Source organism: Schistocerca piceifrons, chromosome 4 (assembly GCF_021461385.2).
Source record: "Schistocerca piceifrons isolate TAMUIC-IGC-003096 chromosome 4, iqSchPice1.1, whole genome shotgun sequence".
Taxonomy (NCBI): Eukaryota; Metazoa; Arthropoda; class Insecta; order Orthoptera; family Acrididae; genus Schistocerca; species Schistocerca piceifrons.
Window position 1 is genome coordinate 727,651,122 of NC_060141.1, and position 17,193 is coordinate 727,668,314.

The 17,193-nt window shown below is 47.0% G+C and overlaps 1 non-coding gene across 1 annotated transcript; it reads left to right on the forward strand.

Moving 5' to 3' along the window:
- Positions 1–9,502: 9,502 nt before the first annotated feature.
- Trnas-cga lies at positions 9,503–9,577 on the forward strand. The gene has a single exon. It is a non-coding gene; the product is annotated as a tRNA-Ser (tRNA).
- Positions 9,578–17,193: the final 7,616 nt, after the last annotated feature.

Below are 17,193 nucleotides of genomic sequence, written 5' to 3' on the forward strand. Positions count from 1 at the left end.
GACCACTCGCTGAGTTCTCTTACTGGCAGAGTGGAAAGACTCTCATTTTGCCGGCGTTATAGGCTGATCCGAGCGACAAACATACTAGCACTCCGAACGACAGACACTAACTGCCTAACAAATGCGGACGAGAGACAGACTGGCAAGCTGGGGACGAGAGACTGACTGATACTGGCCGACTGGCGAGCTCACAGCGCCCCTTAAATGCACGTGAACAGGCAACCTTTCCCCTTTCCCACCAGAAGGAGACACTAAAGCTGCGATTGCCGCAGCGGTGCCACCGCCAGAAACGGAGGGCGACTGCTTCACACTACGCGCTGCGGCGCGCTCTTCAAAACAGCAGTTTTTTTTTTTTTTTACCACGGCTCACTATGGTAGTAATCGAATGCACGTCAACATTACTGCGAATCACCTGCATCCCTTCACGTTTGTTGCCCTCTGCGACGACGATGGCATCTTCCAGCAGGAGAACTCTCAGTTCTCAAGGTGAGAATAGTGTTTGGAGGAGCGTGTTAGTCAACTATCGTTAATGTCTTTGTGACTAAAGTCGGCTGACCTGAACCGATGGTAAACATCAGGGACGCTATCAGGCGCCAGTTCCGTGCCCTTGTTCGTAATTTACGAAAACTGCGTAACATGTGCGTAAACAGCTGGTGCGACGTATCTCCGAAAAGTGGGAAGGACTTGTCGAATCCATGCGACGCATAATTGCAGCTGTAGTGCGTTCCGGAGGCGGCCGTACACTCAATGAAACAGGTGGTTTCATGATTTTTTAGTTCGTCAGTTTATGTACGGTAAGCTTTGAACAAATGCTGCATCAGCCGTAGCACTCGGTAAGTTTTCAGTGTAACCATGTCACATTTTTGCGAACCGTTCTGGAATCGCAAGGAAGCGTCCCTGACTGACAAGGGTAAGGATGGTGCGAACCCACTAGACAAGTGCGGCCAGAATTGGTGTCTTGGCGAAGACGCGTTTGGGACGTGCAGGGTTTTGGCGGCGAGGTACACGGTGGGCGGCGTTCCCAGAGCGGCGCAGCCAGCCAGGATGCGTGGGCGGCGGGACCCGCGCCGTGGCGTGGCCTTCAGGTGGCCTCGGCGCGCCGCAACCGCGACTTTCTGCGCTCTCGCCTAGCTGGCTGGCAGTGCGCGCCTCTCAGCCTTACTACCTCGACCACCACCACAACTGCTGGCTGCAACTGCGCGCTAACGTCGACCACATTACTCTCAATGGATACGGCAGTATTATAGTGCAACTTCATTCTGTCTTTTTTACGAACTTAAATTTTATATATTACTACACTACTGGCCATTAAAATTGCTACACGAAGAAGAATTACAGATGATAAACGGGTATTCATTGGACAATTATATTATACTAGAACTGACATGTTATTACATTTTCACGCAATTTGGGTGCATAGATCCTGAGAAATCAGTACCCAGAACAACCACCTCTACCCGTAATAATGGCCTTGATACGCCTGGGCATTGAGTCAAACAGAGCTTGGATGGCGTGTACAGGTACCGTTGCCCATGCAGCTTCAACACGATACCACAGTTCAGCAAGAGTAGTGACTGGCGTATTGTGACGAGCCAGTTGCTCGGCCACCATTGACCAGACGTTTTCAATTGGTGAGAGATCTGGAGAATGTGCTGGCCAGGGCAGCAGTCGAACATTTTCTGTATCCAGAAAGGCTCGTACGGGGCTTGCAACATGCGGTCGTGCATTATCCTGCTGAAATGTAGGGTTTCGCAGGGATCGAATGAAGGGTAAAGCGACGGATCGTAACACATCTGAAATGTAACGTCTACTGTTCAAAGTGCCGTCAATGCGAACAAGATGTGACCGAGACGTGTATCCAATGGCACCCCATACCATCACGCTGGGTGATACGCCAGTATGGCGATGACGAATACACGCTTCCAATGTACGTTGACCGCGATGTCGCCAAACACGGATGTGACCATCATGATGCTGTCAACAGAACCTGGATTCATCCGACAAAATGACGTTTTGCCATTTGTGCACCCAGGTTCGTCGTTGAGTACACCATCGCAGGCGCTCCTGTCTGTGATGCAGCGTTAAGGGTTACCGCAGCCATGATCTCTGAGCTGATAGTCCATGCTGCTGCAAACTTCGTCGAACTGTTCGTGCAGATGGTTGTTGTCTTGCAAACGTCCCCATCTGTTGACTCAGGGATCGAGACGTGGCTGCACGATCCGTTACAGCCATGCGGATAAGATGCCTGTCATCTCAACTGCTAGTGATACGAGGCCGTTGGGACCCAGCACGGCGTTCCGTATTACCCTCCTGAACCCACCGATTCCACATTTTGCTAACAGTCGTTGGATCTCGACCAACGCGAACAGCAATGTCGCGTTAGGATAAACCGCAATCGGGATAGGCTACAATCCAACCTTTATCAAAGTCGGCAACTTGATGGTACGCATTTCTCCTCTTACACGAGGCATCACAACAACGTTTCACCTGGCAACGCCGGTCAACTGCTGTTTGTGTATGAGAAATCGGTTGGAAACTTTCCTCATGTCAGTTCGTTGTAGGTGTTGCCACCGGCGCCTACCTCATGTGAATGCCCTGAAAAGCTAATCATTTGCATATCACAGCATCTACTCCCTGTCGGTTAAATTTCGCGTCTGTAGTATGTCGTCTTCGTGGTGAACTTATTAATCTATTTCAAATTTAAAAATACTTGAAACACAAACTACCTCTGAAAATCAAGAAATTGGACCAAGTTTTCAGTATCTGGTATGTCCTCTTTTAGCAGCGATCAAATCTTTAATTCTCCTTGGTATATTCGTAGTGCATTTCGTAGATATTTTGTCGAGTTCAGGTGTCATGTGTCATCCCTCACACGTTTTCCAAGCAGCCGTGGTGTAGTTTGTGGTTATATCTCCCATTGCAATATCCCTCTTCAGCCCTTGCCAGACATTTTCAATTTCATTATTTTTTATTCCATCTCTTCCGAAATTGACTCTGCATCACGACGTTTACCTCGATTTACTTCGCAACACCGTTGCGTTGTGACCTAAATCATTCCACAGGGCTTACTTTCGAGTAGCTCCCGATTTGTGTGCCGAAGTTCGCCCAAATTGCCAGGTGCTAGGGTTTCCTCTCTTCCGATGAGAATAGTAAAGTAAAATCAGAAACACGGTCCTCTTCTAAGCTGTAATACGACGCAAAACCAGACAAGCATTGAAGTGCTGCAGCTACGTTAATGCAGAGAATATTTAAAGGTCTGCACTATGGGTCTGGAAAACGGCACACGACGATGAAGAATGTCGCCGGAGGAGAAATGTGACGGTGAATGATGGAAACCGAGACCTCCTCTTGTCGGTTTCGTCACTCACTGGAAGCAAAGAGTGATGTCAGCAGCTCACGGAGCTAACGACGTACAATTACGGTCAAGTATCGTTTATTACGGAGGCTATGATCCCCAACTTCTTGGAGAACCGCATGTTACATCGCAAGATCCATTCAGATCACACTCTCACGCAGGCTACCTATCGGAGTTTTACTTTTTATTTTAGTTCCTTAGTTTTGGGACTGATTTTATGTGATCTGCCACGATTCCCTGTCTTGCATCAGCCTCTTCTACTTAGAATAGTGCCTGACCCAACACCACAGTGAGGGATTACCCTTGAATGTTTTGCCAATGGAGATATCATCATGACTCGTTTTCAGTTAGAAGCCTCAAATTCTGTGGACATACGTTATCTTTCTGAATGCAGCGGTTTCACCGCCTTCTGCATCCTCATACCACTGGTCATTACTGGTTCTTCGGCCTTTAGCAAGAGGCTGTCATGAAACTGTCCACTCCTCTGTAATCTTTGACGAGGCCTTTGGCAGAACGAGGGTGACTCCTTGTATGGGAAGCTTTTGGCTGCCATACTGATTTTTATTCAAAAGTGGCCGAGATCGAACGCTGGACCAAGACTTTTGCATTGTGTCCAAGACGCGACCCCTTAACAACGATGTACTTTATCAAAATCTTCTTATTCATAAATGTTGTAAGCGGTTTACATAATTTCAATGCGAGCCCTCTTACATGGTGAGTGTAACGATCCCATCAAACACGTATGGTTAGTCTTCTACTTTATTTTCACTGACATCACTCGGAAGTATTGTTTCACATTTCGCCCGTTCACGGAATGGATCGGGGAGTAAGATGAGAACATCAACAACAGCACGTAAGGGTAAGAAAATGTGATGAAATTAAGTGAGACTATGCAGAGGGAATTAATTTAGAAAATGAGTCACTAAATGTGGTAGATGAATTTTGCTACTCGTACGCAAAAAAACTGACGATTTGCGGAGTAGAGAGGATATAAAATTCAGACTGACAATAGCAAGGAAAGCATTTCTGAAAAAAGAGAAAATTGCTAACACCGATCATAAATGTAAGTGCTCGAAAGTATTGCCTGAAGGTACTTCTTGTCTGGAGTGTGGCCTTGTACGGAAGTGAAAGTAAAGAATAGAAGCTTTTTAATGTGATGTTCCAGAAAAATGCAGAAAATTAGAGAAGTAGATTGAATAACTAATGAAATTTCACTGAATCGAGCTGGGGAAATTTAAATTTATAGCACAACTGGGCTAAAAGAAGGGGTCGGTTGGTAGGACACATTCTGGGACATTAAGGAACTGTGAATTTGCTAATAGAGGAGAGTGTGGGAGGTCAAAACTGTAGAGGGAGGCCTTTGCTTGAATACAGTAACATTGATCAAATGGATGCAAACTGCCGAGATGAAGTGGCTTGCACGGTACAGACCATTGTAGTGAACCTATGGACTGAAGTCCACAACAGTAAACGTTCTCGAAATTTTGTCTACTCGGTACAGCGAAATGTACGAAAGCATTCTAAAGTGCACGGATTTGAAGCCAGAAGGTCACATATTGACGTCTCGAAAAATCTCAAAGATCTGCGCAGCCCAGCTGCTCACCTGCTGTGCACCGGGACTGTATTCAGTGTAGCGCGAGCAGCACACAGCGATGCGGCCCGGCAGCGCCTCACTTTAATTAAGCCCTTATCTGCAGACGCCGTAAAATTGGACCGGCAGGAGCGGCGCCCGCTTACATAACGTGACTCGCGACCCCGGCCCTCTTAATAAAGCGCTTCTATCAGACGCTTTGGCGAGGCACTGGACGTCCATTACGCGGGTAGTTTTTCAACGTCCTGTCGCGCCATTAATAACGGAGACCGACGCTCTCGGCATTGCTTCATAGACAGCTCTGTAGCTGTCACCGGAAATGTCAGCGCATGGATGGCGGCTGGCTGGCTGGATCCGGATTCGGTTCGTCCGCTGACGCTGGCGCAGCGTATCAGCGTGTCTGCTGACTCTTTTGCACCGATTGCGGCTCACTTTTGTGACGGAGTGGGAATAGAGACTTCTTCAACGGTGCCAGGTGCTTGGGTAAAGGGATGTCGGGAGTGTACTATCGACGATACACAACAAATGTCCTGTGATTTGTGTAAGTCACCACACAGGTGCCAGCCCGGTTAGCCGTCAGATCTAACGCATGGCTTTCCGGACTGGGAAGGAGCGCCTGGTCCCCGGCACGAATCCGCCTGGCGGGATGGATTTTAGGTGGTTTTCCATCTGCCTTGGCGAATGCGGGCTGGTTCCCCTTATTCCGCCTCAGCTACACTATGTCGGCGATTGCTGCACAATCAAGTTCTCCACGTACGTGTACACCACCATTACTCTACCACGCAAACATGGGGGTTACACTCGTCTGGTGTGAGACGTTCCCTCGGGGGGGGGGGGGGGGGGGGGTCCACTGGGGGCTGAACCGCACAATAACCCTGGGTTCGGTGTGGGGCGGCAGAGGGGCGAAGTGGACTGCGGTAGTCGTCTTGGGGGGTTGTGGACCACTGCGGCTGCGGCGGGGACGGAGCCATTGGTGTCCAAATATATGCTTACTATGACTATTTGCGCGTTTTATTGTCCTCTACTAGCACTTTTCGTTTTGTACCTATAATAATCAGACACACCGTATAAGAAAAGAAACAACGCGGCAAGAAGTTAGAGCTGGTGGCAGACCAACAGAAAAGAAACAAATGTGGCAACAACTGTCATGAAAACTTACAAAGGATGGACAATCAAATACTTCTCACATTAGATTATGTACGCATGGAATGAGAACCATCGGAATGCCTAGGAAGACACTAGAAATTACTACCTTGTGACGCTTCGTAAGATTCCAGCGGCTAGAGACGATTCGTATTCCTCTCATACGCTACCACGCTTCCACTTCGATTTCCCAAAATAATTCCTTACAGTTTCCACGAGTGTTGATCACGCAGAACTAAAACAGAATCGATTATCAGTGGTCTGAACCGTGCGAGTCCTCGCACTTTTCCCTCTCTTTCCAGTCGCTTATCACTTTGTATGAGGCCCGACGCTCCACGATTTTGCAAATTTATTTTTATGTCAACTTTGTGGCAGGGTGGCCTTCCTGTCACCATATTCGTCTGCTAACCTCAGGCAAGTCTTGTGCACCAGATGTCTGTGAATCGTGTAAACTTTGTTTGCGTATCGTACTATATGAAGTGGAGGCGCTGACTCCAGCCCACCATTTGCCTAAACGAGTCAAGCAGTATATTGCTCCCTCCTACGTATATCTCGCGAAGAGACCATGAGGATAAAATCAGAGAGATTAGAGCCCACACAGAGGCATACTGACAATCTTTCTTTCCACGAACAATACGAGGCTGGAATAGAAGGGAGAACCGATAGAGGTACTCAAGGTACCCTCCGCCACACACCGTCAGGTGGCTCGCGGAATATGGATGTAGATGTAGAGTGTATAAAACTACCTGAAAACCACCTTCAGGATTGCCAGTTAATCAGAGCAAACGGAGTGTCAAACCGTCGCGTTGATCGCATCCGGATCTGACTGACCACCCTGTTTTGGAAAACAGGGAGAAGTGAGGTTACCTACAGGAGCAGCTCAGATCAGATTCTTATTGAGACCCTACATTGATCCTTCCGTATGCACGGTTAATAATTCCGTTTACGAAATTGTTAATCAATAGATATAACTAAACGTGTGTGTAAAACCTACTTGTCTTACGAATCAGTTCCATTGTGGAATGACAACATTTCCGTTGTAGACAGCAATTATTGTTTATTTTCCATTAATGGCCAATTTCTGCTGTTCTAAAATTCTCGAGTGGTAGTCAAATATGGCTCTGAGCCTCGCGGGATTAGCCGAGCGGTCTAGGGCGCTGCAGTCATGGACTGTGCGGCTGATCCCGGCGGAGGTTCGAGTCCTCCATCGGGCATGGGTGTGTGTGTTTGTCCTTAGGATAATTTAGGTTTAGGAGTGTGTAAGCTTAGGGACTGATGACCTTAGCAGTTAAGTCCCATAAGATTTCACACACATTTGAACATTTGAAATGGCTCTGAACACTATGGGACTTAACATCTGAGGTCATCAGTCACCTAGAACTTAGAACTACTGGAAGCTAACTAAGGACATCTCATTCTGGATCACACACATCCATGCCCGAGGCAGGATTCAAACCTGCGACCGCAGCGGTAGCGCGGTTCCAGACTGAAGCGTCTAGAACCGCTCGGCCACACAGGCCGGCTCGAGTGGTAGTCGGTGCTCCACCAAGGATACGGCGGAACAACGTAAAACTTACGACGAATTCTAATGTGTACATTAAGTACTTAAAACAGCATGCAATACTACTTGTCGTTCTGTGTTAGTGTGCCCTATGCTGGTGGCCGGCAAGTAGTTGGCCTCTTCTGAAGCACGTCAGCGACCACGTGAAAATGTATGAACAGCCGAACCTGACAGGTAGTGGTAAATAAACAATAACCAGGTCGAAAGCGGAATTGTCGTCGTTCCAGAAATTTAGTGCAGATGTGTACCTGAGGTAAGACAAGTAAACAGTTCCATTGTGGCTCAAGGGGAATGAGAAATGAGGCTGTAAGCTCGGATTACAGCTTTATCTGTAAAAGAACAAGGCAAGTTGATTCACATTAGCGGCACAGAAGCGTGGAATGCTGAGAGAGTGGCCGTTATGCAAGGCCGGAACGCCGAGGCGTTTGCTGGCACGTCTCCTTGGGGCCGGCAGTGAATGGTTCGCCTCGCGCTGCGCCCATTCAGAAAGCGGTCCGTGGCCCACGCTCCACCTCCGGGCTGGCTGCCTCTGCAGAAGAGAACAGGTCGGCCGCCGTCAATGGGATCGGCAGGCGGTGCGCTGCAGCCGGGCGGCCAGGGTCGGCCCGTTCTGGCGGGAAAAGCGCGGTCCGCCATTGGCCGGCGCGGCGAAGCTCGGCACGCCATTGGCTGGTTCTCGCGCACCGAACCGTCGCACACCGCGTAGGCCGGACTCTGCCTCAACGCGGCCTCCGTGGAGGTCTCCCAGACCTCCCCGTTGCTAGTCTCTCCTGCATCTGGACCTCGCTCGACATTCCTGTCCCGTTTCCTCTCTCTTTCAGAGCTTACTTCACCTATACAGAGCAAGGCGTCACATCGCTAGGAATTTCTATTCGCTTTAGCGAGGATCGCAGTTCAAATAGCCATCTGGCCAGCTAAATTCAGGTTTCTCTGTGCCTCCCCGGAATCTCTGAAGGCAGATTCCACTGTGACGTCTTTCAAAAGGACAAGGCCGATTTCCTACTCTCTCCTTCCCCAGTCCGAGTTTCTGCTCCATTTATTAAGCTGCTTTTACACAATCGACTTAATTCTCCATTGGAACTACTGACGGCCTTGGGAGAGCCTGTCCTGACAAAACTCTACCATCTGGTGAGGAAGATGTATGAGACAGGCGAAATACCCTCAGACTTAAAGAAGAATATAATAATTCCAATCCCAAAGAAAGCAGGTGTTGACAGATGTGAGAATTACCGAACTATCAGTTTAATAAGTCACGGCTGCAAAATACTAACGCGAATTCTTTACAGACGAATGGAAAAACTGGTAGAAGCCGACCTCTGGGAAGATCAGTTTGGATTCCGTAGAAATATTGGAACACGTGAGGCAATACTGACCCTACGACTTATCTTAGTAGCTAGATTAAGGAAAGGCAAACCTACGTTTCTAGCATTTGTAGACTTAGAGAAAACTTTTGACAGTGCTGACTGGAATACTCTCTTTCATATTCTAAAGGTGGTAGGCAAAAAATACAGGGAGCGAAAGGCTATTTACAATTTGTACAGAAACGAGATGGCAGTTGTAAGAGTTGAGGGGCATGAAAGGGAAGCAGTGGCTGGGAAGGGAGTGAGACAGGGTTGTAGACTCTCCCCGATGTTATCCAATCTGTTTATTGAGCAAGCAGTAAATGAAACGAAAGAAAAATTCGGAATAGGTATTAAAATCCATGGATAAGAAATAAAAATTTTGAGACTTCCTGGCAGATTAAAACTGTGTGCCCGACCGAGACTCGAACTCGGGACCTTTGCCTTTCGCGGGCAAGGTAGGAGACGAGGTACTGGCAGAAGTAAAGCTGTGAGTACCGGGCGTGAGTCGTGCTTCGGTAGCTCAGTTGGTAGAGCACTTGCCCGCGAAAGGCAAAGGTCCCGAGTTCGAGTCTCGGTCGGGCGCACAGTTTTAATCTGCCAGGAAGTTTCATATCAGCGCACACTCCGCTGCAGAGTGAAAATCTCATTCTGGAAAAATTTTGAGGTTCGCCGATGACATTGTAATTCTGTCAGAGACAGCAAAGGACTTGGAGAGCAGTTGAACGGAATGGACAGTGTCTTCAAAGGAGGATATAAGATGAACATCAACAAAAGCAAAACGAGGATAATGGAATGTAGTCGAATTAAGTCGGTTGATGATGAGGGAATTACATTAGGAATTGAGACACTTAAAGTAGTAAAGGAGTTTTGATATTTGGGGAGCAACATAACTGATGATGGTCGAAGTAGAGAGGATATAAAATGTAGACTGGCAATGGCAAGGAAAGCGTTTCTGAAGAAGAGAAATTTGTTAACATCGAGTATAGATTTAAGTGTCAGGAAGTCGTTTCTGAAAGTATTTGTATGGAGGGTAGCCATGTATGGAAATGAAACGTGGACGACAAACAGTTTGGACAAGAAGAGAATAGAAGCTTTCGAAATGTCGTGCTACAGAAGAATGCTGAAGATTAGTTGGGTAGATCACATAACTAATGAGGAGGTATTGAATAGAATTGGGGAGAAGAGAAGTTTGTGGCACAACTTGACAAGAAGAAGGGACCGGTTGGTAGGATATGTTCTGAGGCATCAAGGGATCACAAATTTAGCATTGGAGGGCAGCGTGGAGGGTAAAAATCGTAGAGGGAGACAAAGAGATGAATACACTAAGCAGATTCAGAAGGATGTAAGTTGCAGTAGGTACTGGGAGATGAAGAAGCTTGCACAGGATAGAGTAGCATAGGGAGCTGCATCAAACCAGTCTCAGGACTGAAGACCACAACAACAACAACATCTCAAGGGACCACTCATGGCAGTTGAGTCCAATGAAGCTTCCCTGGCGTGTTATTCCTGTGCTGAGACTTCCTCGTGCTCGTTTTTGTTTCGACGCCTGTGTCGTATTCTGAGTGCTGTCTGCTGGGAAAGTGAGGCTATAAAGGAGAATCATTCTCGGAGAGACTTGGGATGTAGTAACACACTGATGGTAGAAACGTCCTGGCAGTTGAAAAGTGTGTGCTGCACCACAACTCCAACCTGAGATCTTTACCTTTTGCGAGCAAGTGCTCTACTTACTGAGCTATCCAAGCACAATTGACGACCCGCCCTCACAGCTTTACAGATAGTAATTCCTCTCCTGCGTCAAACAACTTCACAGAAATTCGTCTGCGTGCAATCCGGACCTAGCATTCATGGAAGAAAATGGTTAAAATGGCCCTGAGCACTATGGGACTTAACTTCTGAGGTCATCAGTCCCCTAGAACTTAGAACTACTTAAACCTAACTAACCTAAGGACATCACACACATCCATGCCCGAGGCAGGATTCGAACCTGCGACCATAGAGGTCGCGCGGTTCCAGATTGTAGCGCCTTGAACTGCTCAGCCACCTCGGCCGGTTCCTGGAAGAAAGAAAGTTGGCGAGAATTGGCTTAATCACAGCTTAGGGAATGGTTTCCTGCTATTGGAGGTGTTTCATGTATCGTTGCCTTCCCTTGATCTAAAAACGGGCTCAAAAATGGCTCTGAGCACTATGGGACTCAACATCTGAAGTCATCAGTCCCCTAGACGTAGAACTATTTAAACCTAAGTACATCACACACATCCATGCCGGAGGCGGGATTCGAACCTGCGACCGTAGCAGCTGCGCGGTTCCGGACTGGAGCGCCTAGAACCGCTCGGCCACCGCGGCCGGCCAAAACGGGCTCTCCCAGCCACTAACGCATCACGACTGGATTCTGTCTGATATTGCAAGCCGCTCCCAGATGTGGAAGAGCCAGAATGAGTATGGTACTGGAGATCTTGAGGGCTAATGTTTTAACGCTGATATTAATCACCATTATTTTAATGTACATTAAGTGACTGCTTTTCATCTCCATCCGTGTATGTTCAACCAGCTCCAAGTAATTCCTAATATCATCGTAGTGCATATCAGTTCTAGTGAAACTGGTTTACATTAAAATCTCTACGGAGGAAGTGTAGGGAGTAATATCTATCACAATTATCCTCATGATGTGCAGCTAACGACTGCTCTCTAAGGCAGCAGCGAAAACCCTGTATTTTCATATACCAAATTCTGTGTTGCAGTAATAGTTGACACCTCCACTCACCAAAAACGTTTGTACTCGTATTGTACATGATGAGAGTTGTATCTCTTTCTTTAACGCACCCTCTCCTACACTTTCTTCCAGTTGTCGGTCGTTCAGAAACAACTAAACCACACTAGTTTAAACGTCTGGTACCCAACAATGAGAACAGAATATTTTCGATGATACGACATTATGATTCTCCCACTCTTCAGTGAAGTAAACTGCAGCCTAATCCAGGCGATAGCACGAAAGGGCACCGTAGTAAATGTACGCAAATTAAACACTGCCAAACCCATTATTCAGTTCCTGAAGGTAATTACGAAAATGTGTTTCGTTGTACACATACACTTGGCGACAGATGAGGATCTTTTTTGTGAGTTTCCTCACGCCTGATCTGCCAGGCTGTAAACCTGTTTCGGCGGCAGCGTGAACTTTACGCGTTGCCTGCGGCCGCGAGGAGAAAGTGCATCCGACGCCAGCAGTAAACTACGATACAAACTGCGCAGCGGGCTGCAGCTGGGCGGCGCCGCCCACGGTTGTGGCGCGAAAGCAGCGCGCTGTCAGTTTCTCAGCGACTGGCGGCTGTTTTGTATTTGTCCGAGTGCTACAGTGCCATGTAGCTCGACTGGCTGTTAGACAATAAGTCCGGGAACTTCAGAGGTCCGGGAAAAGTTCTGAACGTCGTTTGTGTAGGCGAAGAAAGCTGCACTTTCGGCGTACAAATGCTCTCGGAAATATTGTTAGGCGATGGCTCGGAAAAGTGCAAGGTTTTGGAATTATTTTCAGAAGAAACTTACGTGGAAATTTTCCTAATGAATTAAACTTACTTTTTTACTACGAAACATAACGCTCTTATATCACCTTTATGTCAACATTCCATCTCTTAACGCCTCACGCCGAATTCACGAATGCGTCTTCCAACACAAGCTGTGCTAATACCTAGCCCTGTCTAACTCTGAAGTACTTGGAGAACGGCTAGATTTTCAGTGTGGTACGAGTCTGCCAGTGCCATGCAATGTAGCGGAAAGTCTGCGTGTGTTACGCAACAGGAAACTGCACCCGCCGGATAGGTAGTGAAAGTCATTAACAGTGGCGGCAAATTTATTACGTAAATTCGCTTGCCTTGACAACTTTTAAAACGTTTTTCATGTTCTTAGACTTTATAATTACTGCATTATTTCACCGTATCTGACTAGGAATCGTAGATACTGGTTGTAGGGCGTGGGTGGACAACTAAAAGACACCTATCTGGAAGCTTCCTTCCAAGAAAAAGTGAACTTTCCTAGTATTTGCTCATGTTAGTTTTCTTCGGTGTCTCACACAAAAATCAACTCGCACAGCGCAGTCGTTAAGATAGAGGATTCGCTTCCGGCTGAATGAAGTAATAATCTCTTCAAATAGAATCCAACAACGTTTCTCCGCTGCCCGCTGTTCCAATAAAACAAGCCGTTTTCTCAATAGCACTTCCAAGTGACTTGTAAGTCGTTAGCTGGAAGTGCTTACACCTGGTGTTTATGGGCACAGAATGCCAGAGAATAAGGGAAAAGCTGTTTGGCTCGCGGAATGATATTTTTACATTTACATAACGCGTTTGTAGAGATGCACGTGATACAGCATCATGAGGTTTATGTTTAACTCTTTGTCTTCGAGAGGCAGTACTAGTAACCCTCCACAATTCTTCAAAGCCCTTTATTCCACGCATAAACAAAATCGGCCTCTTTCGTGCTGGAAGTCGGCTGCTTAGCTGTCTAAAATACTCGTCATCCCACATTCTCGTCATTGAACCATATCCGCAGAAGTTACAGTCAGTAGTGAAAACTGTCCCAGTTTAGATTATGTATTTTTCAAAATACGTCTCTATCTAGCGCTTTTTCTGTTGTCAGCTGATGTACATGTTTACCACCAAAGATAAAGCACGGTTTTCATTTTTTTGTTTTTGTTGTAGTGGTCTTCAGTCCTGAGACTGGTTTGATGAGCTCTCCATGCTACTCTATCCTGTGCAAGCTTCTTCATCTCCCAGTACCTACTGCAACCTACATCCTTCTGAATCTGCTTAGTGTATTCATCTCTTGGTCTCCCTCTACGACTTTTACCCTTCACACTGCCCTCCAATACTAAATTTGTGATCCCTTGATGCCTCAGAACATGTCCTACCAACCGGTCCCTTCTTCTAGTCAACTTGTGCCACAAACTCCTCTTCTCCCCAATCCTATCCAATACCTCTTCATTAGTTATGTGATCTACCCATCTAACCTTCAGCTTCCTTCTGTAGCACCATATTTCGAAAGCTTCTATTCGCTTCTTGTCCAAACTAGTTATCGTCCATGTTTCACTTCCCTACATGGCTACGGTCCACACAAATACTTTCAGAAACGACTTCCTGACACTTAAATCTATACTCGATGTTAACAAATTTCTCTTCTTCAGAAACGCTTTCCTTGCCATTGCCAGTCTACATTTTATATCCTCTCTACTTCGACCATCAACAGTTATTTTGCTCCCCAAATAGCAAAACTCCTTCACTACATTAAGTGTCTCATTTCACCCTACCTAATTCGACTACATTCCATTATCCTCGTTTTGCTTTTGTTGATGTTCATCTTATATCCTCCTTTCAAGACACTGTCCATTCCGTTCAACTGCCCTTCCAAGTCCTCTGCTGTCTCTGACAGAATTACAATGTCATCGGCGAACCTCAAAGTTTTTATTTCTTCTCCATGGATTTTAATACCTACTCCGAATTTTTCTTTTGTTTAATTACTGCTTGCTCAATATACACATTGAATAACATCGGGGAGAGGCTACAATCCTGTCTCACTCCCTTCCCAACCACCGCTTCCCTTTCATGTCCCTCGACTCTTATAACTGCCATCTGGTTTCTGTACAAAGTGTAAATAGCATTTCGCTCCCTGTATTTTACCCCTGCCACCTTCATTTTATATTCCAAGTTTTTATTCAGATTCCTACGTGAAAATTCTTATTGTGGTTTCTAGACACTCATATCTTAGTCCACGAGGTTGTGGAGTTGTTGTGTAATGTATGAATCGGACAAAAAGCCACTAATTGATTCTCACAGAATCACCGATACTGATTGATACAGATATTGATAAGTGTATTACAGTCACTATATTAAGACGAAAGCGCTACAACGTATCACGGTGAAGTGAAAACCAGCGAAAGTTGCAACAACACATTACTGAACCCGAAACTTAACGACGTAAATGAAGTTAGCAAGTGCCTGTCGCTGTTTTATATGCTTGCTTGGCGTGTCTTACTCGTTCCTCAAATAAAGCACCGTTACCTGGCCTTCAGCCGAAATCTGCATCAAGGATGTAGTGTGGCCACTTGGTATAGGGATCGTTTCGAAACACGTCGCCTGTCGCCTGCATTCTCTATGAGTTTCTGCACTCAATCCGCATTTTTCAGGCTACTGTTTCACGCTCTTTTTTTTTCGGCCAGCTTCTTTGCCAATTGTGGCGACACGACGCCTCCTCGCCTTCCACCGACCTTCGCCGTCTGGGACGCGGCCGCGAGCACACGCCAGCGCGCTCACAAAAAAAACCATATTAAGGAACAACACGTGGCGACCGCACTGCACAGCGTAAACACGCCGGCCTCCTGGACGCTCATTGCGCGCCGCCAAATCTGACGTCACTGCGAGAGACGCTGCCGCTGAGGAGCACTGTTCACCGATACGTCTCGACTATCACTTGCTATCGAAGCCAGACTTGTTAATCCTCATAAAGTCAGCAAGAGCATTGCCTATTCGATAAGCGCCTCCTATTCATTATTAGTTTCACCTTAAATGTAACTTTTCACAGTTACAATGATTTTTAGCTGTCTACATACAGGCTGATTCACCAGGGTTTAATACCACTTGCAATGCCTTCAGATACTACGCACAAGTTTTTTATATTATCTCCCTCGTTAAGCGTAAACTACACTACTGGCCACTAAAATTGCTACACCCCGAAGATGACGCGCTACAGACGCGAAATTTAACCGACAGGAAGACGATGCTGTGATATGAAAATAATTAGATTTTCAGAGCATTCACACAAGGTTGGCGCCGGTGGCGACACTTACAACGTGCTGACATGAGGAACGTTCCCAACCGATTTCTCATACACAAACAGCAGTTGACCGGCGTTGCCTGGTGAAACGTTGTTGTGATGCCTCTTGTAAGGAGGAGAAATGCGTAGCATAACGTTTCCGACATTGATAAACGTCGGATTGTAGCCTATCGCGATTGCAGTTTATCGTATCGTGACATTGCTGCTCGCGTTGGTCGAGATCCAATGACTGTTAGCAGAATATGGAATCGGTGGGTTCAGGAGTGTAATACGGAACGCCGTGCTGGATCCCAACGGCCTCGTATCACTAGCAGTCGAGATGACAGGCGTCTTATCCGCATGGCTGTAACGGATCGTGCAGCCACGTGTCGATCCCTGAGTCAACAGATGGGGACGTTTGCAAGACAACAACCATCTGCACGAACAGTTCGACGACGTTTGCAGCAGCATGGACTATCAGCACGGAGACCGTGGTTGCGGTTACCTTTGACGCTGCATCACAGACAGGAGCGCGTGCGATGGTGTACTCAGCGACGAACCTGGGTGCACGAATGCCAAAACGTCATTTTTTCGGATGAATCCAGGTTCAGTTTACAGCATCATGATGGTCGCATCCGTGTTTGGCGACATCGCTGTGAACGCACATTGGAAGCGTGTATTCGTCATCGCCATACTGGCGTATCACCCGTGTGCTGCCTGCCTCTGAGTTGGCGGCTGTGACGGCCGCTGAGATTCGGTGACACGCTGGGACTGACTGCTCCAGTCCGCGGCGGCTGTCTAAATACTGGCGGCTGAGATGGCGTTGGCGGCGCGTTTCCTGCGAGTCTCTTTTTGGCCTCTGTCCATCTTCTTGTAACCTCTATGCCGCATGGTGTGCTGGCGCCATTTTATGCTGGCACATCGCCCACGGTTTTTTGAAGGCACTGTGGTTGTCATAAACGCATCAGTGGGAGCAGCTGAATCACCTGTATATCTGCCCATTGCTGCTATAGGGTTGTTAGTATTATTAGTTGAAGGCTAAAACCATTGTTCAGATAGCAATGTAAACGTTACGCCAAATTTAATAATTTTTTAACGTCCACTACAGACCTGTTTTAGTTTCTAAGCCATTTTCGATTGATACTAGCATACAGATGTCGCCAAACACGGTTGCGACTCTCATGATGCTGTAAACAGAACCTGGATTCATCAAAAAAAAAAAGACGTTTTGCCATTCGTGCACCTAGGTTCGTCGTTGAGTACACCATAGCAGGCGCTCCTGTCTGTGATGCAGCGTCAAGGGTAACAGCAGCCGTGGTCTCCGAGCTGATAGTCCATGCTGCTGCAAACGTCGTTCAACTGTTCGTGCAGATGGTTGTTGTATTCGAAGCGTCCCCATCTGTTGACT